General features: G+C 50.3%; 1 protein-coding gene across 1 annotated transcript in view; it reads right to left on the reverse strand.

Moving 5' to 3' along the window:
- The window catches only part of LOC114080875 (transmembrane protein 132B), a 322,273-nt gene that overhangs the window by 146,738 nt on the left and 149,264 nt on the right, over window positions 1-26,271 (reverse strand). The gene's annotated exons all lie outside the window — the stretch shown is intronic.

The raw sequence follows: 26,271 nt of genomic DNA on the forward strand, positions 1-26,271 counted from the left end.
CTCAAGCCTAGATGTCTGCCTCCAATCAGCAGCAGGTGTGCGCCCTGTCCCTCGTCTCCAGTGGCACCCATTGGCTGGTGGGGATGGGCTCTCCAGCTTACCTGCCATGTCCTGCCACTGCCCATGACCTGACATGGCCACTTCCAGCCTCCTGTCATGGGCCTGGCCACAGTGAGCATGGGTCTGACCCTGACTGACCACCAGAGAGTAGGGTCCAAATCTGTCTCTGAATTCCCAGGAGGATCTGTGGCCACTCACAGAAGGTCCCAGAGCCCCGGGCTTCAGCCATGGCTGGTATGGCCTGCATCACCTGCGGAGGGTTCTGGTATTGTCATTAGTTCTCACCCAGAGCACCCACCTGAAGACCTTGGTTATTCAAATGAGGCCCTTTGCCATCCACAACCTCATCTCTCAGGTTGGTCCTTTGGGGGGACCCCTGCCCCTCTCATGTCTCATTACGGGGAAGTACAGGGGGAGAGAACAGGAAGATGAGAACATCTCTGAGGGGTCTGGGGATGGAGCTCCACTGGCAGAGCCCCTGCCTCGAGTGCACAAGGCCCCGGGTTCAATCCCTGCACCACCAAAAAATAAATAAATAAATAACTCTGAGGGGAGCAGAATTTTAATGAGCTTTTAAATGTTTTTTGAAAACTTTCATAATGGAAAGGACAAACAGTGTGTTTCATTGTCTTCAAAAGGGCAGAATTAAAAGATTACAAAGAGAGGCCAAGACCAGATTGTGAGAAATTCTTCTAGCAACTTCCATGTGGGCAAGGAGCCAGTACTTAGGACTCAAAAAAATAAATAAATAAATAAAGGATTCTCCTCAAATCCAGTGCCAGTGACATGTTCTAGTGACACTGACCCCAACATCCTCCAGTGGACTCAGATCTCTTCCATCCTGGACTCGGGGTGGACAGTCAGGTACACTGGAAAGGTCAGGGACCTTCAGCCACTGGGCAATCCTGTTTGGGTGTGAAGCGGGTGGAGCTGGAGGAGAGATGCTGTGCTAGGCTTAGTGACAAAAATCAAGATGGTCACAGAAGCTTTACAAGGTGTGTCTTGGTCAGCAAGACCCTGGGGCCAGCAGCCAGGAGGCCAGAGAGGCTGCAGTGTTGGGTGTCAGACAAGGAGGTCAGGTGACGACGAGGCTCATCTGCTGCGGTGAACTTTGTGGACAGGACCTCACCCTCTGCCCTTGTTTGTTTCCATGTGAGTGTCTACCTGGGGCCACCCCATCCAGGCAGGCCAGGGTGGAGAGTCCCTGTTGGCTTTCCAGCCCAGCTATCCTCCATGCCACAGGCGCTGACCTCCTGAAGACGGGTCTCTTTCTGGGGTCCAGTGCCTGGTTTAGTGTGTGGCTGAGCACCCTGCTGCTCTGACCTTGGCCCCAGACCCTGAGGGAGCTCTAGAATAGTCCTGCATGTCCCCCTCCCCGAGTGACCCCTGCTGGCCCTGTGGGTGCAGCTTCCTGTTCCCCTCCCTCCCCATTCACAGACCTGAGCTGCCTGTCAGTGTCTGAACACAGCTGCTTCCTCTGACCAGGTTTCTAGTGGTTTGGGGCTGGAGGGAGTCCAGCTACGGTCCTGTCATGGACACCAGCTATGAGTCACATGTTGAAATGGATACCTGCGGAAGAGGGCTTTCACTTCAGGCCCTGCCCACCCACTGTCAGCCCCAGGGAACCTCTGCTTCCTCCGCTTCCTCTCCCACATGGACTCTGTCCCCCAGTCCTACAGTTCCAACCAGACCAGTCTCCTGACCCTCTGGCCTCCTCGCCACTTGCAGACTCTACCAACTTGCCCCATGACAGGCCTCTGCCTCCCGTTCCTCACCCCCAGGGATCCTCCCAAGACACGGAGCCACAGCTCAGTGTAGTCCCCGCCCCTGTGCAGAGCAACTGCCCTCCATTAGGACACTCAGTCACCTCGTCCTTACCTGGCCACCAGGGCCAGCTCCCAATGTTCCCTTCACACCCTCCAGAAGGAGCCAAATGCAGATCTCTGGACACACACACCTGTGGGCCTTTGGACAACTGCCAAATGGACACGCACCCCTGGGGGCCTTTGACCCATGCCCACCTGGACACGCACTTGGGGGCCTTTGCTCTGCCACTTCCTTGGCCCTGGGATGCTCTTCTTCCAGCCCTGCCCCCAGGGACATCAGGTGGTGCCACTGTTGTGGGTAGGATCCTCTCCCTAATCAGTTCGACTGTCCCCTCCCAGCCTCCCAGAGGGCAGCACGGGAGCCTCTCTGAGCTCACCCTTCCTGCTTCCCCAGATGCCTGCAGGGCTCTAGCCAGACTAGACGCCACACTCGGGCAGAACGGCATGAAGCCCAGGGAGCTGCAGAAGCTGCCCTGACTGATATAGAAACCACGCTGGGGGGCAGCTCAGGGATAGAGCCCCTGCCTAGCATGCACTGTGTCCTGGGTTTGATCCCCAGGGAAGAAGAAGGACAGTCAAGGGACCCCAGATTGCAGCCCCCTATTCCCACTCTGAGCACCGAGCTCACTTTTTAACAAAATTAGAAGATATGGCAGTAGAATTAAAAAGACACCCAAATTGGAAAGAAAAACTCAAGTCAAGCAAAATCAGGAGGAAGAAAAGACAACCTTGAGGGGAAACCAACGGGTCTCGGAGAAGAGCTTGAAGCGGGAGCTGGAGACTCATCTCCCACGGCTCCTCCCGCCCCTCAGCTCCTGTTGTTCTCTGCTCCTGCAACCTGGCCATCAGAGCAGGGAATAAAACCCCTCGAGTCCCCAAAGGAGCATGAACTTCAGAAGGACTTACTGCAGAAAGGCAGAGGAGTCATCCAGGGACCATCCCACCTACACTGCCTGCAGGAGGAGCAGAGGGGCCCTGGTCCCAGATGCAGAAGGTGCCTGGCTTCCAGGGCTGGGAGAAAAGCGACCACAAAGAGAACAGAGGAGGTTGTTTTCAGAGAAGGGCTCCAGCCCAAAGAGAGTGACAGTTTTAAATAAAAATTGGAAACATGCAACAATTTGCTGCAGAAAAAATTATAAATAAATTTTTAAAAGCTCAGAGATGAGGTGGATGGGCATTTCTGCAGCGCCTTTGAGTACCAGCCTTTGAGGATATAAGGACCAACGAGCCACTGTCTTTGCCTCCAGGGAGCACAGAGCAAGTGGGGGGACACATCAATAATTAAAATACAAAGGAGGTGAGAGGGCACCGTGGAAGTGAGAGGGGCGTAGAAATGTTCACAGTAGAGTTGACAAGTCGATTTCAGAACAAATAGAAAGCTTTGCCTTCATCTGCCCTCAGGGTTGACAGCTCTGCCTGTTGCAAAGCCCACAGTGCAGAAAAGACCTCCAGACCCCTCTCCCAGAAAATGTCCCCTGCAGCCCCCCACCCCCACCCCTCGGAGCCTTCTTGCAGAGCGACATTTTTAGACATTCCCTGGGAATAGTTTTGGAAGCTCAGGAAAAAGTGCACAATTAGGAGCACACAGCTGGTGATCAATAAATGCAGGTTTAACTGAAGGGGTCTGGGGACTTGCCCTGCCCCTCTTCCCAAGAAGCGATCTCACTTTGACACCCAGAAGCACATTCGGATCCTCCTCACCTGCATCCGTTCTGCACGAGATGCTCTGACGGCTGCCAGCAACCCTGGAGGTCAGAGTGGCTTTCAAATAGGCATTTATTTCTCGTGCCCAGCAGGGACAGGCTGGGTGCCCTCCTCAGAGGGCCACCACTGCAGCCACAGGCTGAATTCAGCCTGCCACCTGTTGCTGTCACTACCCTGGTACTAACTCGGCCCCACCCTCTCTGACTGCAGTTATGCCCTGAGCAGGTGCCAGGGGACAGGGCTCGCAGGCCAAGGTGTTTACTACCTGGCCCTTCACAGAAAGAGTCATCTCTGGTGCACGCCGTCATCCTGGAGAGGAGTTCTAGAAAGTTCCAAAGCAGTAATGAATGCCTTGGTGTGAGAGCAACACCCACTCACAACTCTGCCCAGAAATTGCCACGTGGCTTCCCCCAGCCCAGGGGTGGGTGAGTTTGCAGGAGCCTCCGCACACGCCCTCTGACCCGCTCCCCCTGTATCTAAGGAGGCCAAAGCCCCTAGAACAGCCGGCCCAGGAGAGCCAAGATGGTGACCTGGTCCAGAGCCTTCTCAGGAAGGGAAAGGAGGAAGGAGGGGGCACAGACGTCCAGGGGAGGGACGTCCTGGGCCGAGTGTTTCTTCCTCGTTCAAACCTCCAGATTGCCAACATCCTCTGCCTGCAAGTCCGATTTACTTCAGTCACTGAGCGCAAGCTGGGACCCCCACAATGCCCCTTGGGACGAGCTTCTTCCTGGCTAGCTCTCTGTCCCTGGACCAGCCTCGGTGCCAAGGCAGCACCACCTCTGTTCCATGGCTCTCACCTTCTGCTCCTCCCGCCCTTGCTCTCCCCCAGCCAGGTCTATTCTCTCCCCTTCCAGTTTCCCGCCCCCCCCAGCCCCGTTGTTCCCAGCACGGAAATACACAGTGGCCTCCGGGCTCCTGACCCCCGGCCCCCAATTAGGAATGGCTCCAGAACTCCCTTGGCTCTCAATGGCCGTTTGTTGCCTTCGATTAGCTCAAAGTGCTCGTTTCTTCTCTTACTACAGAAGGAACCTCCTGTTTAGACCTTCTAGGGTCTTGGAGGGTGAGGTGCGTTTAAGTTTTGAATGAGTCCAATTCGGCGAAGGCTCATTTTGAGTTCTACATGTGAAGGTCTCTAATCAGCTTCTCAGGGAGTGGGGAGGGAGGAGAAGAACCCGCGCTCGGCACTGGGGCCCTCACTTCCCAACCTCAAGCTATTTATCCATTTCTGCCGTGATCAACAAGGGCCCCCCTGGCTCCTTGAAGAGGCGGCGGCGGAGACGGCGCTCAGAGCAGAGTCGGTGACGGGAGCGCCCAGAACGCAGCACTTTTTGTCTCCTCGAAACTCTATTTATAAATGTTTTCCTAAGGGACAAATAAGCAGATTTCTGGATGACAGAAATGTTTTCTCTTAAGCTTTCAGCAAAATATTTGCTTTCACAGCTCTGGCTTTGCAAATGCCCGTGTGAAAGGCTGGAACAAGGGCACAGGCCGGGCTCCAGGCTGGCCCTGGATTCCCAAGGACAGGGAGGCTCCTTCCGGTCACTTTCACTCCCAGTGGACAGCAGGGAGTGACCAGAAACACCACACACTGGCACGCACATGTGCACGCTCGCGCACTCTCCTCAACTACAGGCCGTGTGGGCACACGGTGCAGAACTGAGCCCAGGGAAGGTGCAGGAGCCCCACACACATATTCTCATTTCCCCCTGTGAGTCTGTTTCGTGGCCACACCCAAGCCAGGCTGCAGCACCTCTGAACTGTAAAGTCGTAGTGATGATAACACGGCTCCCTGCTTCTGAAAACAGAAACTCAGCATTCACGACAGGTCCTCGTCTGTGTGGGTGGGTCAGAGCCAGGCCCCCAGCCTCTGGTAAAACCAGCCCTACTTGAAAGCGCCATTCAGCCCTCCAGGGCCATGTGCAGAAGCAGGACAATAGTAAATGCAACAGGACAAGAGACGGCTTCTGTTGGGCCTGGCCCTGTTCCTAGGGTAGGGGATTAGGACAAGCTGCCCAAACAGTAATTAACAAGGCAGGGACAATCCAAAAGGGCGCTGTGATTGGAGGTGGCACTGTGACAAGAAGAGTCGGCACACACCAGGCTGAGAATTCCTGCATTCTCTGGGGTTGGTGACAGTCATCCGTCTCCCACAAAATGGCAGTTTAACAAGCTCATGGGCATTTGGAATCGCCAGGAGTAGAACGTGGACAAGGAGCACTCTACAAAGTCCCCTTCCAACCTGCATGGGCACACACCTGTCCCTGCGGAATCCTGTATCATTTCAAAACTAACAGACTAGTTGTCATTTGAGAAATGCCCATGCTAAAGGATTCTAGTGATTTTGGGGGGTGAGGCTCGTTTTCAATATATAATTTACATAAAAGTCAAAGGTCTTAAGTAACGCTGATGATGAGTCTCTCCAACAATTAAATTTCCTCATGATAGATCATAGACGCGTGAGAGCAGGAAGAGAATTTGGAGAGTTCGGGTTAATCCTTTTTTAGAGGAAGAAGAAGAAATTGAGCCCAGAGACCAAATGTGCAGAAACATACACACAGCCAGCAGAGGGCAGCCAAGAGCCCCCTTCCCTACTGCTCTCTCCTGGCCCCTGGCTGACAGTTCTTGGAATCTTGAAGAAAAATGGGAAAGAAGACAGAGAGGAGAGATGATGGGAAAAGGCAAGTCCTCCTTGCAGTCTACAAAAAAGTCACCGACATGCTCATTTAAAACTCATACCATAGGAAACACGATGGAATGAGACAGACATCATTACCCTGAGTACACATACGAAAACACAAATGGTGTAACTCTACTTTGTATTCAACCAGAGACATGAAAAAACGTGCTCTATTTGTGTAATATGAATTGAATTGCATTCTGCTGTCATATATAACTAATTAGAATAAGTAAAATTTAAAAAAATTTTTTTTTAAAAAATCTCATACCATAAACCAGGCACAGTGGCACATGCCTGTAATTCCAGCAACTCAGGAGGCTGAGGCAGGAGGATTGCAAGTTTAAGGCTAGCCCCAGCAACTTAGCAAGGGCCTAAGCAACTCCTTGAAACCCTGTCTCCGAATAATAAATAAAAAGTGTTGGGGGATGTGGCTCAGTGATAGAGAACCCCTGGGTTCAATCCCTGGCATCAAAAAAAAAAAAAAAAAACCAGAAACAAAAATAGCCCTCATACCATAAAATTTAAAAGTCCATATAGTGAATAGAAAAACTAAAGTGAATGACTAGAAAAGCTAGAGTGTTGGATTTTGTGTGACAGACACAGCCACACACGGTTGAGGAGGGAGACGCATCCTGACAGGCCCCCATCAAGTGTGCTACTGAGTGAACCTACTGAGTGACCCACAGACCCAGCCTTGTGGCCCTGGCACACTTGGTTTTTCACCACCAGGACAGATGCAACAGGATTCCTCCTTGGAGGAGGAAGGTCTATTTTGGCTCATGATTTTAGAGGTCTCAGCCCCAGGGCAGCCAGTTCCACCACTCTGGGCCCCCATGACATGCTGCATCGTTGGGGAAGGATGTGGCACAGGAGAGCTGCTCAGCTCATGGTGGCCAGGAAGCAGAGGAAGGGCCAGGAACAAGATAACCTCCTCCAGTTTCCCCCACCTCCCAACAGTGCAGTCAGCTGTGAGTCCCTCCATGATTAATCTACAATGGCTTCCCAGTCCCCACCTCTGGACCCCAAGCCTTCACCACGGGAGTCTCTGAGGGGCACTTCTTCATGCCCACAGGAGACAGTAGCATATGCCATTGCGTTGGCTGCACCGTCATTACAGGGCACACAGCTGGGTATAAAAACAGGAATGACTGCAAGTCACCAAGGGGCAAGAAAACCATAGGGTTATTTTTTATAGTTAAAAATATTCCTCCTTTTGGAGGCTGAGGCAGGAGGGTTGCAAGCTCAAAGCTACTCTCAGCAACTTAGCAAGACCCTGACCCCTTCAAAAAAAAAAAAAAAACATAAAAGGGGCTGGGATGTGGCTCAGTGATTAACCACCCCTAGGTTCAGACCCTGATTAAAAAAAAAAAAAAAAAAAAAATTCCTCCTAAGAGCATTACAAGGCAAGATGGCTAAATGTTCAGTTCTACCAAACATTTAAGGGAAAACGATAATGCCAATTCTTTTCAAATTCTTCTAGAAAGTGAAAGAGATGTTAACTCTTTCTTGTTGGTTTTATAAGGCAACAATGCCCTGATAACAAGACCACACAAAGACACAAAAATAGAAAAAAAAAGTAAAAGACCAAGGTCTCTCATTCACATAAGCACAGAAAACCTTAACAAAATGTTAACAAAGAGAACCTATTGAGGGGGCTGGGGTTGTGGCTCAGTGGCAGAGCGCTTGCCTAGCATGTGTGAGGCACTGGGTTCGATTCTCAGCACCACATATAAATAAATAAATAAATAAAGATCTATCAACAACTTAAATGTATTATACATATAAATTTTTTTTAAAAAAGAGAAACTACTGATCAATAAGTAGAATCGTAAATTATAATCAAATAGGTGAGTTTCAGGAATTCAAGGTTCATTTAACATGTAAAACCAATCAGTGAACTTCACCATAATAACAGCTTAAAAAGTTTAAACAATGATTTCAAAAAGTGAAAAGAAAAAAATTGACACAATTCAATATGATAATTCCTCTCAGCAAAGAAAGAATTGAAGGAAACTTTCTCAGTTTCATGAAACATGCACACGCAGCAGCTAACACAGGTCTTGTGGGGAAAGGCCATGTACCCTCCCACTTCAGTGCACAAATTCACTGGAGATCCCAAAAATAGGGACAAAAAATAAGCTGTCTGTTTCTGTAAGAAAATCAATGGTTGTTTATGTAGAAAACTTTTTAAAAAGTTGAAGTATTAGTAAAATCACAGAACACAAGGTCAATATAAAAACATAAACTCTTTGTAAATTAGCAATTAAATATTAAACAATAATACCATCTGCAACAGAACTGAAAAATGAAAAACAGGAATGCTTAGGGGTAGATTTAAGAAAATTTGTAAAAATTTCTGTCCTAAAAACTCAAAATCACTGCTAAGCAAATTTTAAGAGACCTCCCTAAATTGATAGGCATAACATATTCATAGGTCATAACAATCAACATTACTATTACATACATTAGTTCTCCCCAAAAGTAAACTATAGGTACAATGTAACCCAAATCAAAATCTCAGAGGGTTTTTTAAATACAAAATAATAAATATAAACCAAAATTTATATGAAAATCCAAAGACAGCAGCAAAACAATGTTGAAAGAGAAGGTGAGATCGGAAGCTCTTCCACTACTCAGTGTCAAGAAAACCAAGGTAGTGTGGACCCGAGGCATGTACAACTTATTAACTAGAAAATAATCCACCTGATTCATTTAATGGTCGACTTTTGAACAGATATTCCCCTCTTCCCCAAAAACATAGATACACGAACAACAAATGAACACAGGAGAAGGCGTTCCACATGTTTAGTTGTCATGGAAATGGAAAAGTAACTAAAGCCACCGTGAGACCCTTCTCTATGATTGGCAGTGGCCAAAACCAGACTGACAACACCACAGGACACGGGGACGAGCACCACTGGACCTCTCCTGTGGCCCTGGAAGAAGCCCAATGGCACGGATCGCAGGTGCACTGTTGTGGTTTGGGTCTGGAGTCCTATGTGCCTGAAGTCCCATGTGCCTGAAGGCTCAGCCCCCAGTGCAGCAATGTCAGAGGTGGGGCTTTTAGGACATGACTGGATCATGAGGACTCTGACTGCCTCAGTGGATTAATCCACTTGATGAGCTGATCGTCTGAATGGAGTATGGGGGGTAGGTTCTAGTCAGAGGAAGGAGGTCACCACAGGGTGCAACCTAAGAGGATGGCCTTGTCTCATGCCTGGCCCCCATCCCTCTCTCTCTTCCCGGCGGCCATGAGTTGAGCAGTCTTTCTCTACAACACCCGCCACCATGATGTTCTGTCTCACCTCAGGCCCAGAGCAATGGCGCCAGCTGATCACGGACTGAAACCTCTGAAACTGTGAGCCAAAGTAAACCTTTGCTCCTCTAAGTAGTTTGGGTCAGGCATTTAGTCACAGCAACTAAAAGCTGACTAACAAATACACTTTCCATAGGGTCCAGGAATCCTGCTCCATGGTAATTACCCAAAGAAAATGCAAACCTACATCCACACCATAGTGAGGCATGAATGTCCACAGCCACTTGCAAGTGGAAACAACCTAAATGACCATGAACCGAGGAACAGAGAAGTGTCTGTGTGCTGGAATGCTACTGGGGTGGGGAGGCGGAGATCAAGTAGGAACCTCCAAGCCCCATGCTGGGCAAAAGAGGCCAGACACACCTCTGCATCTGCATGACACTCCAGGTGAGAAGCCACCTGCAAACAGGGCTGGGAAACGTTGTCAGGAGGCAGCTCGAGGAAACACCAGATATCATGGCGGTATTCTGATCTGAATTGTAGTGGTGATTAGTCGGGTGAATACATCCGTCAAAACTCATCAGAATGAACCTTTTAAATGGATGTGTCTTATTGTATCCAAATCACACTTCAAATTTTTTTTTTTATTTTTTAAAAAAAGCAGCCACAGAAGAAGAAAAATTACCTTAAAGTAAAAACAGTTCGATTGACAGTGACTTCTCCACAGAAACAACATGAGCCAGAAGACAGGGCTGTGATGTATTCAGAGTGCTGGAGGAAATGACTGCCAACTTAGATCTCGACTGCCAGGAGAAGGGCTCTGCCAGAATAAAATGAAACAAAGGCACTTCCAGACCAACAGAACCTGGTCTCATGTTCCTACAGCAGGCACCGCTGAGCAGAATCCTATAGAGGGAAGGACAGGGAGCCCAGAGGGTGACGAGAACACAGGAGGGACAAAACTAGAAGAAAAGGCAGACGCCTAGGTAAAATGAGTGGCATTAACCTCCGAAGACCCTGAGAGAGAGCGTTGCCTGCACAACACCGCACATAACTGGGGCACTCGATATATGGAATCAATATGTTATAAGGAATTATCAGGAAATATGCTGACTTTTAATATTAGACTTTGGTAAATAAAAGTGATATGTCAAATTCTCTAGAGAAGCCACGGAAGCAATCATAAAAAAAAAGTGCATGGTTTTGGAGCTAATTGAGAATATTTTATCCCATCCTTTCCCTTTCTCAATACAAAAGAAAGGAACACAGGACGGGAATGATCAAGGTAAAACTCACAGTAATCATAGATTTAAACACAAATATATTGGTAATCACATTAAATGTAAATTGACAAAATATGCCAAATAATAGACAAAGATTGACAGGCCAGCAAAAAGTATCAAAATAAAAACACAGACATATCCAAAGATATCAGACACACAGGTTGCAATTAAGAGTTTGAAAAAAAACATTCATGCCATGTTAACACTAAGTGACCAAAAGAAAAACGATGGAACATAGCTACTTCATAGTAGATTCTAAAGCAAAAAGCACAAACCAAAATAAAGAGGGTCACTTCAAAGTGACAAAGGCACAGTCACCCTGATCCACGCAGTACAGGAGGATTTACTGGTGAGGAGTACAGTAAACCACACCCCTTGCCGCTCTCCTGTCCCTGCTGTTAATCAGCTGCATGGAGCTAAACAGGCCATGACTTTGTGCCTCGGTTTTCATGCATCTGCAAACTGGGCAGAGTGACCCCTGCCTTGGTGGCTTTCCAAGGCTGGCACAAGAGCTGACTGAGGTCCTTCACATTTGGTGACAATGAGTGACTCCGACTGGGGAGGAAAAGGAAAAATATATATGGATGTCTCTTACTTAAGGAAAACTTCCCAGCAAACCTGAAATGTAGTTTTAAGCATTGTGGATTTTTTTAAAAAAGAGGTAAGAAGGGGCTAAAGGACTTTCCCAAAATTAGCAAAGTACAGAGATGCAATCCAAAGCCACGTTTCTCTTACTCTTAGGCTCTGCTTAAGCCCCGCTCCTCCTTAATGAACATCAAGTCAGGCTTTCTAAGTGGGTACTCCGTAGGCCATTTGATCTTGTTACCTTTCTAAGGTTCCAAAGTTCACACCTTAATATGTAAATAGCTCATAAAAATCAACAAAAAATACTGTGATGTCATAGGTAATAATAACATTCATTGAGCACTTGCTGTTTACAGACCTGTGATATAAGTGCATATTTTGAATCCCCTCCTCTAGCCTCACAAGTTGATAGGTTATAGTCTGTCTGATTGGGAATTTGACAAGAAAATTTTAATATAATAATTATTGACCAAATTTTATCGAGGTAAAATTAAAAAATTTAAAAAAAACACAGAAGAGTACCTTGGATCTGATGGAGAGCACCGAAGAAAGAAGCCCACTGGCTGGGGACTGAGGAGCCCTCTCTAACACTGGAGTTTAGACCCTACTGGAGAAAGAGAGTTCTCCGCCCCTGGAAGGCAGAGCAGGAGGCCCAGCCTAGAGCTGGCCAGGGGTCAGCAGGCAGAGCTGGATCAGGGTGTGAAGAGCACCCACCAGCAGGGGGCAGTGGCCTGAGTGTGAGAGGCCCAGGTGCAGGTGGCCAAGGCTGATTGCTCCTGTGATGGTCAGGGAATTGGAGTCCTCTAGCTAGTGGGGCATCTCGAGTCCTGGACACGCAGTGTCTGCCCGGGAGGGCCCAGGAGGAAGGTTCCCTGCTCTGGCCAGGACTCTGCCCTGGGATCACACAGCCAGGGCTCAGAGCCGGGTGCTCACGGTCAAGAAGCAAGCTGAGCCCAGCGCCTCATCCCCCAGCAGGCGTGGACGGGCGAGTTTGGGGGCTGAGAGGCAACACGTTTACGACTGGCGAGAGCAGGCAGCAGGGGTTCTGTGCCCGGTCCCTGGTCAATGTCAGTTAGAGGCAGATATGCAGAGCCCGCCTCCTCCCCCATAGGCTACAAACTGGTGACTCGAAAAGATCACTCCAGAGGGAGAAAGGCAAAGGTGGAAAAACCCTCGAAGGTTTTGGTCCCATCAGGAGAAAAGAAATGCAGAAAACATGGAGCACACTTTATGCTTATCAAATAGGCAAAATGTAAAGATGATCCCATCCAGGCACGTGAGAGTGGACAAAATGAGCAGGCCAGACCCTTCTTGCTGGTACAGAGCATCAGTCAGGATTCCAGGGAGAAACAGAATCTGCCACCAGCTGCAGGTACGGGCGGGCGCTGGATGCCACAGGATGTCTGGCCAAGGATTGCTTCTGTGATGGTGGCAAACCCCGAGCCCACGGCACGGGTAGCAGGCTGGTGACCACAGTAGAATTCCTTCCTCCTCCCAGACCCAGCTCTGGTATCAAGCCTTGGGTGGTCGGCATGAGGTTACATGAGATGCTCTGATTTTTTCTAATTAATTAATTTATTTGTTCTAATTAGTGATACATGACAGCAGAATGCATTTCGGCACAAACAGCACAGTTTCTCATGTCTCTGGGTGTATACAAAGTAGAGTCACACCATTCACATCTTCATACGTGTACTTAGGGTCAGGACCTCAGGCTCATTCCACCACCTTTCCTACTCCCATGCCCCCTCCCCACCTCTCCCTCCCACTTGCCCTATCTAAAGTTCCTCCACTCCTCCCATGACCCACCACCACTCCATTATAGATTAGCATCCATTTATCAGAGAAAACATTCAGGCTTTGATTTTGGGGGGATTGGTTAACTTCACTTAGCATGATTTTCTCCAACTCCATGCATTTAACTACAAATGCCTTGAGTAATATTCCTTTGTGCATATCTACCACAGCTTCTTTATCCATTCACCTGCTGAAGGGAATCTAGGTTGGTTCTACAGCTTAGCTATTGTGAATTGTGCTGCTATAAACATTGATGTGGCTGTGTCCCTATAGTGTGCTGTTTTTAAGTCCTTTGGGTATAGACTGAGGAGTGGGATAGCTGGGTCAAATGGTGGTTTCATTCCCAGTTTTCCAAGGAATCTCCATACTGCTTTCCAGATTTGTTGCACAAATTTTCAGTCCCACTAGTAATGTAAGAGTGTACCTTTTTCCCCACATCCTCGCCAACACTGTTGTTTGTCTTCATAACAGCTGCCATTCTGACTCGCATGAGATGAAATCTTAGTGTAGTTTTGATTTGCATTTCTAATTGCTAGGGATACTGAGCATTTTTTGAATGTTTGTTGATTGATTGTATATCACCTTCTGAGAAGCATCTGTTCAGTTCCTTGGCCCATTTATTGATTGGGTTGGATCCCATCAGCCCCACCAGATTCCCGAAGACAGCCTCTTTCCTGAACGTCAACTGACTGGGAACATGACCACACCCACAGTGTTCCCCACAGCAAAACCCACATCCCCTCTGAGCCACTTCCCAATGCAGGTGGCAAGCCTTAAAAATACCAGCTCACGGCACCACAGCACCTGGAGTTGCATCTGAAAGACAAGGGTCCGCATGTTGACTAGAATGTCAGACGTTGGCAGGCAGCCTGAGGGCTCCAATGGGAAGGTGAAGTGAACTATGTAACATCCTGTGAACAACTGGGGAGGAGTATCCAAAGGTTCACCAGAAGTGTGTGATGAATATGAAGCCCTCCTCCCCTCCCCTCCAAAAAAAGCAGGGGAGAAAACTGTGGAGAATGTTAAAAAAAATGAGAGAATAAGGACACTGAGTGGGGGCTATAGAAAAAAGGTGGCTGTGGGTTTTCCCGGTTTATCAATTTTTCAACCGCGACTTTGCATTACTTTTCAAATCACAGAGTAAAATAAACCACATGGTTCCATGCAAATGGCAAAGCATGAATTTAAAAAGTGAGATATCACTCCAGTGGTTCACGGAGTCGTGTCAGGTCGTGGATCCCAAGTCTGTCATGTGCCGAGGAGCCCTCTGCGTCTTCAAGGGAAAGGAAGAGCAGGAGGGTCACAGAGGACATGGCCCTCAGCCAACACATACCTAATAGATGCCACTGCCCAACCATGGGGAAGGCAACGGGAACAAACCACAGGGACGGGCTCCTCCCCCAGCCCTGCCCTTCCCGGTCTAGCTCAATTTCTGGGGCACAAGTGCCTTCTATATCATTGTCACTAAGGCACCAGGGAAAACAAACAGGATAAAGTCTACCATTGTTAACAGATTTTTTAAAAAACAGAAAAACATTTTTCTTAGAGTTTCAATGGGTTATTTAGCTTCTCTGGCATCTGTTGACAGTGAGAAATGGAAGCACCATAGCTGTAAATCTGCTCTGGTTATAAATGTTTAATTACAATGTTTCCATTTCAATTTAAGATAAATGCGCTTTCTATCTTGAGAAGGAAGAAAACAGACTGAAAACCAACCCCCGTAGCGAGGCTTGGTCCCGGGCTCCCTGGAGCCCTCCTGAGGCAGGGAATCCAGTCCGGCCCCCAGTGGGGACCCCAGCACGGTCCACGAAGTCTCTGAGGGTCCCACACATAATGGCAGGACCAAGGCACCCTATCCACTTGGAGTCTGTGGGTCCACCAGCATTCCCAGAGAAGGAGGCCATCCTACAATCCCTGTCCCCCCCACACCAACAAAGTTCAGGCCAGGGAAAGCCCGATGACTAACCTCCTGCCCAGCCCCTGCCCCCCAGGTGTTGCCAATGGCTCTCCTCCCTTGCACCGTGGACCCCCCCCCACTGCACCCCTGGGTCTCCTGCTGCACCTAAGGAGAAGGAAACCCATGCAGTGCCCACGTTCTACCTTCAAGGAGAAAACCCACAGAAATGTCGCGGCTGCCTCACCCAAGGCTAAGGCCACTCAAAGAGTCCCTGTTCACAGCATGACTTGGTCAGCAAGAGCGGTCCCAGGATTTGAGGTGCTGATCAGCAGATACACGATCATACAATAGAATCTGGACATATCCTGGAATAAGGAAGATCTGGAGAACCACACTCGCCACTTGTCCCACCCTGGATTAGCCAGGGTCTAGAGATCAGAGGCCCACCCTGACCCCCAGATCTGCCTCATCCAGCCTGCTCTGAATTTGTCAAGATTAAAATCAAGTCTCCAGAAAAGAAAGGCATTGCTATGTGTCCAAAACTCAACTCCACGTGCAGGGCACACTGGGACCTTACACATAAAGGAAAGCACACCTCCCCAGGGCCCAGCTTAAGGGAGGAGAGTCTCTCATTGGCTATCCTCCTTATTCTGACCAGAACGTCTTCCTTTATCATCTACTAAGGGCCTACCCTGTCCCGAGGCACTGAGCACCATACAAGACTACCCCTCCAACCCCACAGCAAACCCAGAGTAGGCATCAGTCCCTGCCCTGTGTCACAAGGAATGAGCTGCCTGTGGTCCCACAGCCTGCAGATGACAAGGACTGGATGTAACCCCGCTCTGGCCACAAAGACCTTAATTTTAAGTGACTGAAGTATTTATCTCCCTCTGCAAGATTCCGGCAAGTCACACGACCCTGGTTCATAGGTAGCATCCAAATTCGTGATCTCTGAGCATTGCTGACAGGAAACCACAGCAACTCTCTGCGTCTCTGGTCCAGACACCGCCCGCCTGTGTCCCCAGAGGCAGAAACAGCCCGTGGACAGCAGATTTCACAGCCCTCCTCTCTCCTGGACACCTTCTAAACCTCCTGTCTTTTCCACTCCTCAATAAATCATGGCCCAGGCCTCTGGCAAAGCTATTATTTTATTTCTTTTTGCCTTTGAAACAGGTAAAAGTAGATTCTAAAAGCATTTCCAGGGAGAAAAATAGAATATACCTTGAAATTCTCTTTGAGGACCCAATTTCATTTCCCTAATGGCATATTTTTGTTTATGTTATTGTTTTTTTAAATAAGGTTTAGAGGAAAATTCTTTTAAAAGTGCTACATTTGGATTTGAGTCTTTGGGGTGCTACCTGCCGGGGAAGAAACTGTCAAAGAAGAGGGTTCAGGAGGGTGAAATGCTTTGTGTTTTGCGCATCTTTTCATCTCCCCGGGAGCCTGTTCCAGGAAAGATTCTGTCTCCACGAGGGCAGCTGGGTACCTTCAAGCCCCAGGCCACGCCTGCCTCTAGGACAGCCCCTTCACCTGAACTGGGTGAGTCCCCTCCTCATCCCCAGGGCTGCTCCTGGCACCCTACGGGGTGAGACCCAGGCAGGCTTCCTCACAGGCTCAGACTCACCTGATTTGCATTTAGAAAGAAACTCTGGAAATCTAAGCCCTTTTACCAGCTCATTAAGTTCTTCATGGCATCTCCTCCCTGTGTATTTATCATAGGTACTCAGGTCTATTCCTAGTGGGTGTTCTGCACTGTTTCTTTCAACACGGAGACCTTTTGCTTGCGTATCAATCACGGGACATTCTTCACTGTTAGAGAGAAACGCTCCCTCGTCCGCCTCCCCGCCCCTTCGGATACAGACATGGACACTAATGATATTAATTCAGTCCATTAATTCAGTTGATTCTTAGGGGCCATTTATCCTGTGCCAGATGATGTTGCAAGCATTTTGCATAAATAACATCCTTAAACCCCACAACCACCCTATTGGACAAGTACAAAATGCCCCCTGTTTTAAAGTGGAGGAAGCTGAGGCAAGAGGAGTTTCAATAACTTCTTCAAGGTCACAGAGGTCATAAGTGTTGATATCAAGAAATGCTTTTATCCTAGAAGAAAAATTCTACCGTGTACTTAATAATAAAAGCCAACTAGTTCCCAACCCGAGGTTGTTTTTTGGGGGAGGCCGTCAGAGACCAGAGAGGACTGTGTCAGCCAGAGCCTGGCCAAGCAGCCATCAGCTCCCGTGGTCCTGGCCATCTGGGGCTCAAAATCGCCAGTTTTTCAGTTTATCCAGAAATGTCCAAAATGTATATTTTTTAAGTTAAATCTGATATACATTTATCCAGAAATGTCCAAAATGTATATTTTTTAAGTCAAATCTGATATACATTTAAATGTCGGCCCAAAAAAAAATAAATAAAAAGAAAACTCAACAAATCAAATAAAATTAGTTTATGGGTTGCCAATTTCACATGGAGGAAATGCCCACAGAGCCAATGGTAAGCCCTAGCCTGCGTATTGAAGCAGTTCAGGGGACCTGGTGGCTAACTTAAAGTAAACATTTCTCTGCTTTGCAACTATGCAATCAAGGAGGAGATGGAGGGTACTAGTCCCTTTATTACTGGAAAATAATAAGGCCCTAATGAGTCACTCCGCATCCGAAGGCATCGAATTCATCATCATTGGTTTCGTTTTTGAAAGTGATTAAATATCGCTTTCCTCCCCTTTACAGCAAGATCCGAGTGGCAGCCAATCCATCAGCTTCTCTCCAATATTTAACTATGGCATTTTGCATCCATTATTCCCTACTTGAGTCATTCTTTTTAAAAAGGGGAATAACTTAATTCTGCCTCTTGACAGCAAAGAGATTAAGTGGCATGAGTGCTTCTCCACGAAGCTCCAACGGCAGACCCAAAGTACCAACCAGAAGAGCACCCAAGACACATGAGGCCACCCTCGGGGAACCCTTGTTTCCCAAAGTTAAGAGACTTTTTATCCTCAAACACAATTTGCCAACTGATGCAACCACTTTGGGGACCAGTTTGGCAGGAGATGGAAAGTTGAAGGTGTATAAACCCAAGGACAGGGTAGCTCCCTGCGTGGTCCAGACCCCAGGGCTTGGGCTGCTCCTCTGTCACCCCAAGCCCCTGGAGCTTCAGGACACAGTAGCTTCCCTCACTGCTCTGGGCTGTGATGCCCTCTATTCTGTGCTGATCTATTCCTTTCTTGGACACCTTCATTAATGGTTTGCAACCCTCCATTTAAAATTCACTGCTCACTAGAGAAACTAGTGCAAATTTTTAAGATTTCACATACAAAAGTGGGCACTAAAATCTATAAAAGCAAAAGTTTTAAATAGCATCATCCATCAATGGAAGAAGAGGTCAGTGGTGGAATGTCCACATGTGGAGTATTACACGGCACAGGGACGGAAGAAGGAGGGAGCCCTACCAGCCACAGGGATTTCTTTGGGAAATGCTGCATTGGGCAAGAGACAATGTGCAGAATGATTCTTACAGCACCATCTATTTATATAAAGTCAGAAAACATGCCAAGTACACTATCTATGGAAAGGCACCTATGCAGTAAAAGCTCATAAATATTCATAAAACCAATAAACACAAAATTCAGCATTGTGGTTAACTAAGGAGAGAGGAAGGAGAATGCGCCAGGAAGAGCTTTGGTTTTGCTTTTATTTTTAAGCTCTGCAGCAAATTGGGGGTCATATTAAACCGTGACGAAGCTGCATGGTAAGTGGGTGTGTGTTACAATATTATCCACATTTTTAAGTGGCTTGAAATGAATGATTCATGGGATTTAAGAAGAAAAGGAGAAGGAGCCACCTTGTCCACTTAGGAGAAAGCAAAGAGCTGGTGGCCTCGGCCCTGCACTTCCCCACGTAGCCCAGACTCCACACACACTGGCTCAGGGATCTCCTGGTAGTTGGCCTCTAGCAGTCAGTGTGAGTTCAGTCAGCTGCAACAAAGACCTGCCCAGAGCAGGTAGAGGAAGGGAAGTTTACTGGGGGCTACAGTTTCAGAGGCCTCTGTCCACAGGCGTCCCCCCGCGGGCAGCCACCCTGGGCGGATGGAGGCAAGGCCACGGCGTCCTGTGTAAGGTGCTGTCTGAGCCTCTCTCCCACCTAGAAGCTCACAGTCAAGTTCCATCAGCTGGGCGGCTTGACTCTTGGAAACTGCACCCACCGTAATCACCAACCTAGCACATTCTAGAGAGGACGCTGGCTTGAAGGTCACAATCCTCCTGGTGCCCAGAGAGGACACTTGCATTGCAGAATGCTTGCATTTTCTCTCGGGGAGATGTTTCTGAAACTCAGAGGAGAAGGACCACCAGAGCCATGGCAGCCACAGTGCCACCTGTGGTCCTGCCACCGTCTGCAGACAGGGAGGGGACAGTGGAAGGAGAGGCAGCATATGAGTCTCCCGGGCGGCCACAGCCAAGCCGAAGCTCTGGAGGCTGGAAGGTCAAAGTCAAGCATCAGCACCATCTCTCCAGAGGGCAGGAGCGGGGCTGTGCCAGCCCGATGGTCACTGGCACTCCTCAGGGCTCCTGGGCTGGTGGGTGTGCCACTCTCATCTCTGCCATGGGCTTCTCACGGGGTTCTGCCTGTGCCCAGGTCCCCATCCCCCTTGCTTTAAAGACACCAATCCTATTGGAAAAGGTCCCCCTCCCTCTGATGTGACCTCAACTTAGTTACAATGTGACAACCTCGGTTCAAGAACCTGTGGCCATGTCCCCTGTTTGGCAGGAAGGACTTGCAATGTGAATGACGGGAATCTGGGGGGGGGGGGAGCGGGCAGCCTCAGAGGCAGAGAAGACAAGGAGCCAGGATGTCCCCAGGAGCTGCTGGAGGGGATGAGTCTGCCAACCACTGATTTTAGCCCAGAGAAACTAACTTTAGACTTCCGCCTCCCAGAAATGCAAACGAATAAATCTGCACTGTCCAAAGCCACCATGTGGTAATCTGTCCCATCAGCAACAGGAACCGGATACTCCCACCACACGTGTGTTTGATACTTGATTTGCACAACCCCCTTCCAAGGTACACAATGCACAGAAAAGGAAAAAAAGAGAGTCTCGCTGGTGACCTCGTGTGTGGCAAGAGAAAAGCGAGCTGGGCCCAGGCCGCAGACAGACACGGGACCATCGCTGTCTGCCCCAGCATTGTTCCAGGAACACAGTCAGCTGAGACCACAGCATCCCAGATAGCCAGAGCATTTGAAGGAGGGACGATGGAAAGGTCATTCCAGAAACAAAGGCTTGGAGTGCAAGCCCGGGAGCCTCCTTGCTGAAGAGTCTGGTGTTGCCCGGGGGTCACCATCTCACTAGGCAAAGGCCCTGACCAGAGACTGGGTCCTCGCTCAACTCTGCCCTTTGAAACTAATGAAGGCAATGGTCATTTTCAAGGCCAGATCTAATCCTGTAACCCTACAATTTTAAAAAATAAAAATAAATTAAAAATAAGAAAACATACTTCAAAGACCCAAGCAGAGCCGTGGGGGCTGGTTCTGAAGTTGCCTGGCAGAACCTCCCAGGGGGAGCCCACAGCACCCTCAGAAGACAGAGGGGTCTGCCCTGCACTCCTTGGAGTAAGATACGCACACCAAGCAGACGCCTCCGCCCTTGGCCTTGCCCTTGGCCTTGGCCGAGTTGACCTTTCACTCAGAAGTGCTTTTCCCATATTTCCAGGCCAAATGTATAACTATGGAAGCTGTTTGTGGGGAGCAGATGGGGAAGAAAAATAGCCCTTCCAAACGTGGAGGCTGACCAGAGCCGAGTGAGGGTGAAGTGTGCAGCACTGGCATCCACCACCCCGGCCAACACCCAGCCAGCCGCCTCCTGCCCAGCCCATACCTCAGGGTGAGGCACCGGCTGCTGCTAAGGCCTGAACTTCTGTCAAGTATGCCAAGTGGGACATCAGCAGTGAACTTGAGAACACCTGAGCTCCCAGCGGGCCAAGGTAAGACTCACGTCCACAGCCCGCCCCCTAGCGGGGCAGCAGGCCTTGGCCGCCGTGGCCTCATCCTAACATCAACCACAGCCAGCGAAGCCCCTCGGCCTGGCCCTCTCCTCTGGGTGCTTGCCTTACCAGGGCCGCTCCCTCGGGGGCTCTAGGACACAGGTCCCCTCCCCTCTCCAGCCTGGCCCCACCCTCCTGCAAGCTCTGCTCTTCAGGGAAGCACCCCGGGCCACCCTGCTTGGACAGGAGTCTCCCAGTCACGCTGTCACTTTCCCTGCTTGGCTCTGTTGTTCCAGGTTTATCACCACCGGACACACAGTGTGCCCCTCTCTCTCACGCTGCGCCCCGCAAGTGAACAGGACGCCAGGTACAGAGACGACCCTCAGGAGACAGGGCTCTGGGCCCCCTGGCTTGTCTCTGTGCTGCCCGGGGCCACCCACCAAGCCACCACACCTTCCTGTGGGGCCTTTGCACCTGCTCCTCCTCTGCCTAGATGGTCTTCCTCAAAGCTCTTCATGGCTAATTGTCCCCTCCCCGTCTTGGAGCTGACCATACTCCCTCTCCCTGCCCAACTCTCTCTTGGAGCCTCCCCACTCTCATGCCCTCCATCACATTGAGCTCTGGGACCTCCCATCCCCTTCCTCAGAGCCCTAGAGGAAGGAACCAGCCCTGTGACGTCACATCCTGAGGACCAACACTTCCCCTGCAGCCCCAGAACCTGTGCTGCCGGATGGGAGGGCCCCTCAGGGCCAGAAGCCTTCTGTCCTCATGCACCCCAGTCTCTCACTAGCTAGTGTGTGTCGGACTCGGAGCTGGGACCCAGCCCCAAGAGAAACCCAGCCCCTCTGTCCCCAGGGCTCGGAATAGCTGCAATTAGCACCAGAAGTTAAGTAAGGTCACCAGAACCCCAAAGACAGGAGGGCACGGCTCCCCACCCCCTCCGTGGGGCAGCCCAACTGGACAAGTCAAATCGAGTGTCCCTTCCAAAGACACGGGTCCCTTCTCCTGGGTGTGCTTCCTCTCGTCTCCTGCAAAGGTGCGGGCAGCGCTGGCAGAGTCTGAGCCCACGGAGAGCTGCCAGGCCCAGAGGACCTTCCGCAGGACACTGGAGGGCTGGGCAGAGGCGGCCACTCAGAAGCTGTTCCTATCAGAGATGGCACCAGGTCTGGGACAGGTCTCATGGTTGTGTGACAGACTTAGCTCATGGCACACACATCCTGATGGCATGAGAGGGTGACATCACGACACGCCAACAGTGCAGACAATCAGTGTCAAAGGGATAAACAGACACATGGACAATGGGAAGCAATGACTTAAGGAGAGGCAACAGCACAGCTGTCCTGTGACCCAGTGTCCTTGACCACCTGGGAGGTGGCCGAGGGCTTCACAGAACCCCCCAGCTGCAGACCTGTGGGGACAGACCCCGGTTTCCCCAGTTCCTCTTCTGCCTAAGAAAGGGAACCATGAGAGTCAACCCCTGTGGCGGAAGTGACACCTACCCTGGGGAGAAAGGTCACGTGGGACTCCCAGGTGCGGGGGGCCTCAGAGGGGCTCTGCTCTGCTCTTTCACAAAGACCTGACCATGCAGGAGACCAGCCCGGCTTGCGAAGGCCCAGCTGTCCGTCACCTGGAACAATGTCACCAACATCTGGAATTCAGGGAGGCCACCAAACTCCACCCAAACGCTGACTTGAGGCCTCCCTCCTCTTTGCCCCACTGGCCTCTCTTTCTGAGAATTACGAGACACAGGGAACTCGTGTTCCCTCTAGAGCACCCCAGGAACTGGCAGCTGGCGAAGCTGAGCCAGTGAGCCTAACGTGCAGATGGACATTGTTTGCACACACAGGTGAGCATGTCTACACGCGTCCACTACCCAAAGGTCAGCAATGGCCACTGCTGATCATGGGCTGGGGTGACTTGAGACTCCCCATTCTACTTGGCTGTGTTTTTTAGGTTTTCCACGATCGCACACCGGTTGCGTTTGGCCTAAGAGCTCTTCTGTTACTCCTGCAGAAACCCACCAGTTGCTGCCCCCCACCCGTTAGGAAAAGAGGGAGTGTTTGAAAGCACTTTGTTTTTTTCTTTTCTTCTGAGATCTGATCCTTTGGGGGTAGGAGAAGGGTCCTCCTCTCACAGGAGAATTTCACTGACATTTCTAGAGAAATTAAAACAAACCTCCTAAGACGGGGCACCTGAGGCAGGTGCTCCCAAGACCCACCCATTTGGTTCTTGAAATCTGGTGTGGACTTCTGTGGTGATGCTGCTCGGAGATGGCCAAGTGCTCCCACAGTAATGGCCAAGTGCTCCCACAGGGAGATGGCCAGGTACTCCCACGGCGATGGCCAAGTGCTCCCACAGAGATGGCCAAGTGCTCCCACAGCAATCGCCCCTGTGAACTTGAGCCTGTGTTTCTAGATCCACCGCCTTCAAACCCCAGCATCGCTAAGCACGAAATACCTTCACCTGCTTCCGGTGCTTCATGTCCACACCCCCACAGTGCTCAGCCGGCCACCTGGGAGCGTCTCTCTGAAGGGCCAGTGCCTGTGAACCCTGGGTCCAAGAGTTCTGTGCTCAGACTGCAGAGTTTCTGACTGCATCCAGGAGATCCATCAGGCTCTTGACAAGTCCCCAAGCTGCAGTGACAAAGGTCACAGACCTGATGGCCTGAAGCAACAGACACATTCTTCCAAAGTCAAATGCCTGCAGGGCCATGCTCCCTCCCAGGGCTCCAGGGGACAATCTGGTCTTGCCTGCTCCAGCTGGCTCCAGGTGCTCCTCAGCTTCCTTGCCTGTGGCCGAATCCGCTGTCTCTGCATCTCCCTGTGTCTCCTGGGGGCTCAGGACCCACCTTATAGCCCACATCAGCCACCTCTGCAAAGGCCCTTCAAACAAGATCAGGCTCAAGTGTTCCAGAGGTGAGAATGTGGCCGTGTCTTTGGAGGGGCCTCTGTAGCCTGGTCCCCGTGCTAGATGGCCGCTGGCACTGTGGGCATTGCTGTTGCTGAGCATTCCATCCAGTGGGACAGAGAGCTGCGGGATGGGGACACACGGAGGGGCCCCTGGATGTGCGTCTGCAGAGCCTTGGCCAGTGGTCAAGGCAGGCCCCAGGGTCAACGGCTTTGGCCAACACTGGCTCTGGGACCTTGAGAGTCGCTGAACTGGGCCTCGACTCACATCCGTCAAGTGGGAATAAGGACAGGGTCCACTTCAGACTCTCAGGTTTCTAATTTTTGAAATGTTGTTCTCCCGAAAGATTTTTAAAATGATGCCTGGCTCCTGATATGTTTTTTGTTTATTTATATAATATAAAACATATGATTATAAAATGTATGATTTTATGTGTGTGAGTGTGTGTGTATGTCTATACGTGTGTGGGAGATTTTTCAACAAAATCTTTACATAAAATAAGGGATGGAGGACAGAGTCCCACAAGATGGTCCTGAAGACAGCCCAACCTTCCATGTGACTTCACTTCTCAGTGACCCTGGAACAGAGGGAGAGGAGAAGCTCAAACAAAAGGCAGCGAGGGGGCAGTGTGAACTGGTGAGGACCACTGACAGCTGCCCCTTTTCCCAGCTTGGGTGTGAACTGTAAGGCCACCGGGAGACTCGGCCAGATTCCTGCCCCGTGACCCATGACGCAGTGGCCGTCCTGATCAGTGCTGTGCTTTGATTCCATGGCCAGTGGTTAAATATCACCAAAAAGCACTGGGCTCATCAAAGTGACTGACAGGTGGCCCTCCCCTGCTCATTAGTGATTGCCCCACTTTGGATCTGGGCTGGCGCTGATGGGGTGGGGGCCTACGGGACCTCAGAGGAGGCTCTAGGTCACGGGGTGTGGCCTTGAGGGACGCAGCATGAAGCCAGCTCCCTCCTCTTCCTCCCTCTTTCAGGCCAGGGGTGGGTGGATACCTGCTCTGCCCCACACTACCTGCCACGGGGCACTGCCTCACCACAAGCCAAAACCTTGGCCACGGTCTGAGTCCTCCTGGCCCCGAAGTCTCAAGCATTTGTTCCAGTGATGGAAGCCAGGGGACTGTCACCATGTCTGGAGCAGAGTAGCAAAGACCCCAGAGGCATGGATTCCAGATTTCCCAACGTGGTAGCGCGTCCCGGTGCGCATTGGCTTTGAGCTCGGCTGCACCCTGAGCAGGGCGCCAGCCCGGGGCAACGGGGCCTGCCCTCTGCAGGAAGCCTGGGCTTTGTGTCCCTGTTCCCTGTGGACGGCAGAGCCGCCCTCTGCCCGACCACAGTGCTTAGAAGAGGAGGGCTCTCTCCTGGTGGCTCAGCTCCTGAGCTCTGGGTCCCGGAAGCCAGACAAGCACTCGTCCCCACTGGCCCGTGGCACATGGCCTCCTTGCAGAGAGCCATTCCCTCCATCTCATTCCCTTGGCTTCAGCTTATCTGTTCTGAACATTTTCAAATTTGCTTATTTTTCTAATCTTTTCTCCCCTCTTTTGGCAACACTACCCTTTATCTCTGGTTTCATCTCTATTACTCACACTGCCTCACGAGGCGTCTTCATTAAAATATTTTAAATTAAGACCTGCACTGCCCGCCGCCGAGCACAGCGGGCTCCCCACACGACACAGTCTAGTTCTTATCACGGAATTTCAGGCCGTTTGTACATTATATTCTGTTAAAGACTCAGTGCCACTCAAGGCTGTCACAACCTAGGGATCACAGCTTCCTGTGGGACGCTGCGCGGGCTATAGTCACATATTCTCTGTTCGCAGAAAGCTCCGTCCAGGGCCGTGTTTCACACCTCATTTGATATCAGAGACCAACAAAAGGCACAAAAGAAGCAATTATTTATTTAAATTATGGAATGGATTCTAGAGGGATATTAGATAAGCATAAATTGTCACACCACAGCCACAGATCCCTGCCCTTCCTCAGCCAGAGGAGGTCAGGCTGTCCCTGTGAGCAGGGGCAGGGCCAGGAGCCGTCAATCATGCAGCTCCTCTCAGTCTGCTAAGAAGTGCAGTCTGCTCTCAGGAAACAGCACAGTGGCCGCCACTCCTGTGCCTGTGGACCTCAAAGTGTCTAAAGGTCAGAGAAGAAAGGAAAGAAAACAGGTGGTGGCAATGCAGGGTGGCAGGCAGGTGCCCGAGGGGTTCATGAGCCCAGCTGAGGAGCTGGCACCTCACCCAGGTGAGGCCTAAGCCGAGGGGGTCACAATCAGGTGGGCTGCACACCCGGTCAGTTA

Source organism: Marmota flaviventris, chromosome 1 (assembly GCF_047511675.1).
Source record: "Marmota flaviventris isolate mMarFla1 chromosome 1, mMarFla1.hap1, whole genome shotgun sequence".
NCBI lineage: Eukaryota > Metazoa > Chordata > Mammalia > Rodentia > Sciuridae > Marmota > Marmota flaviventris.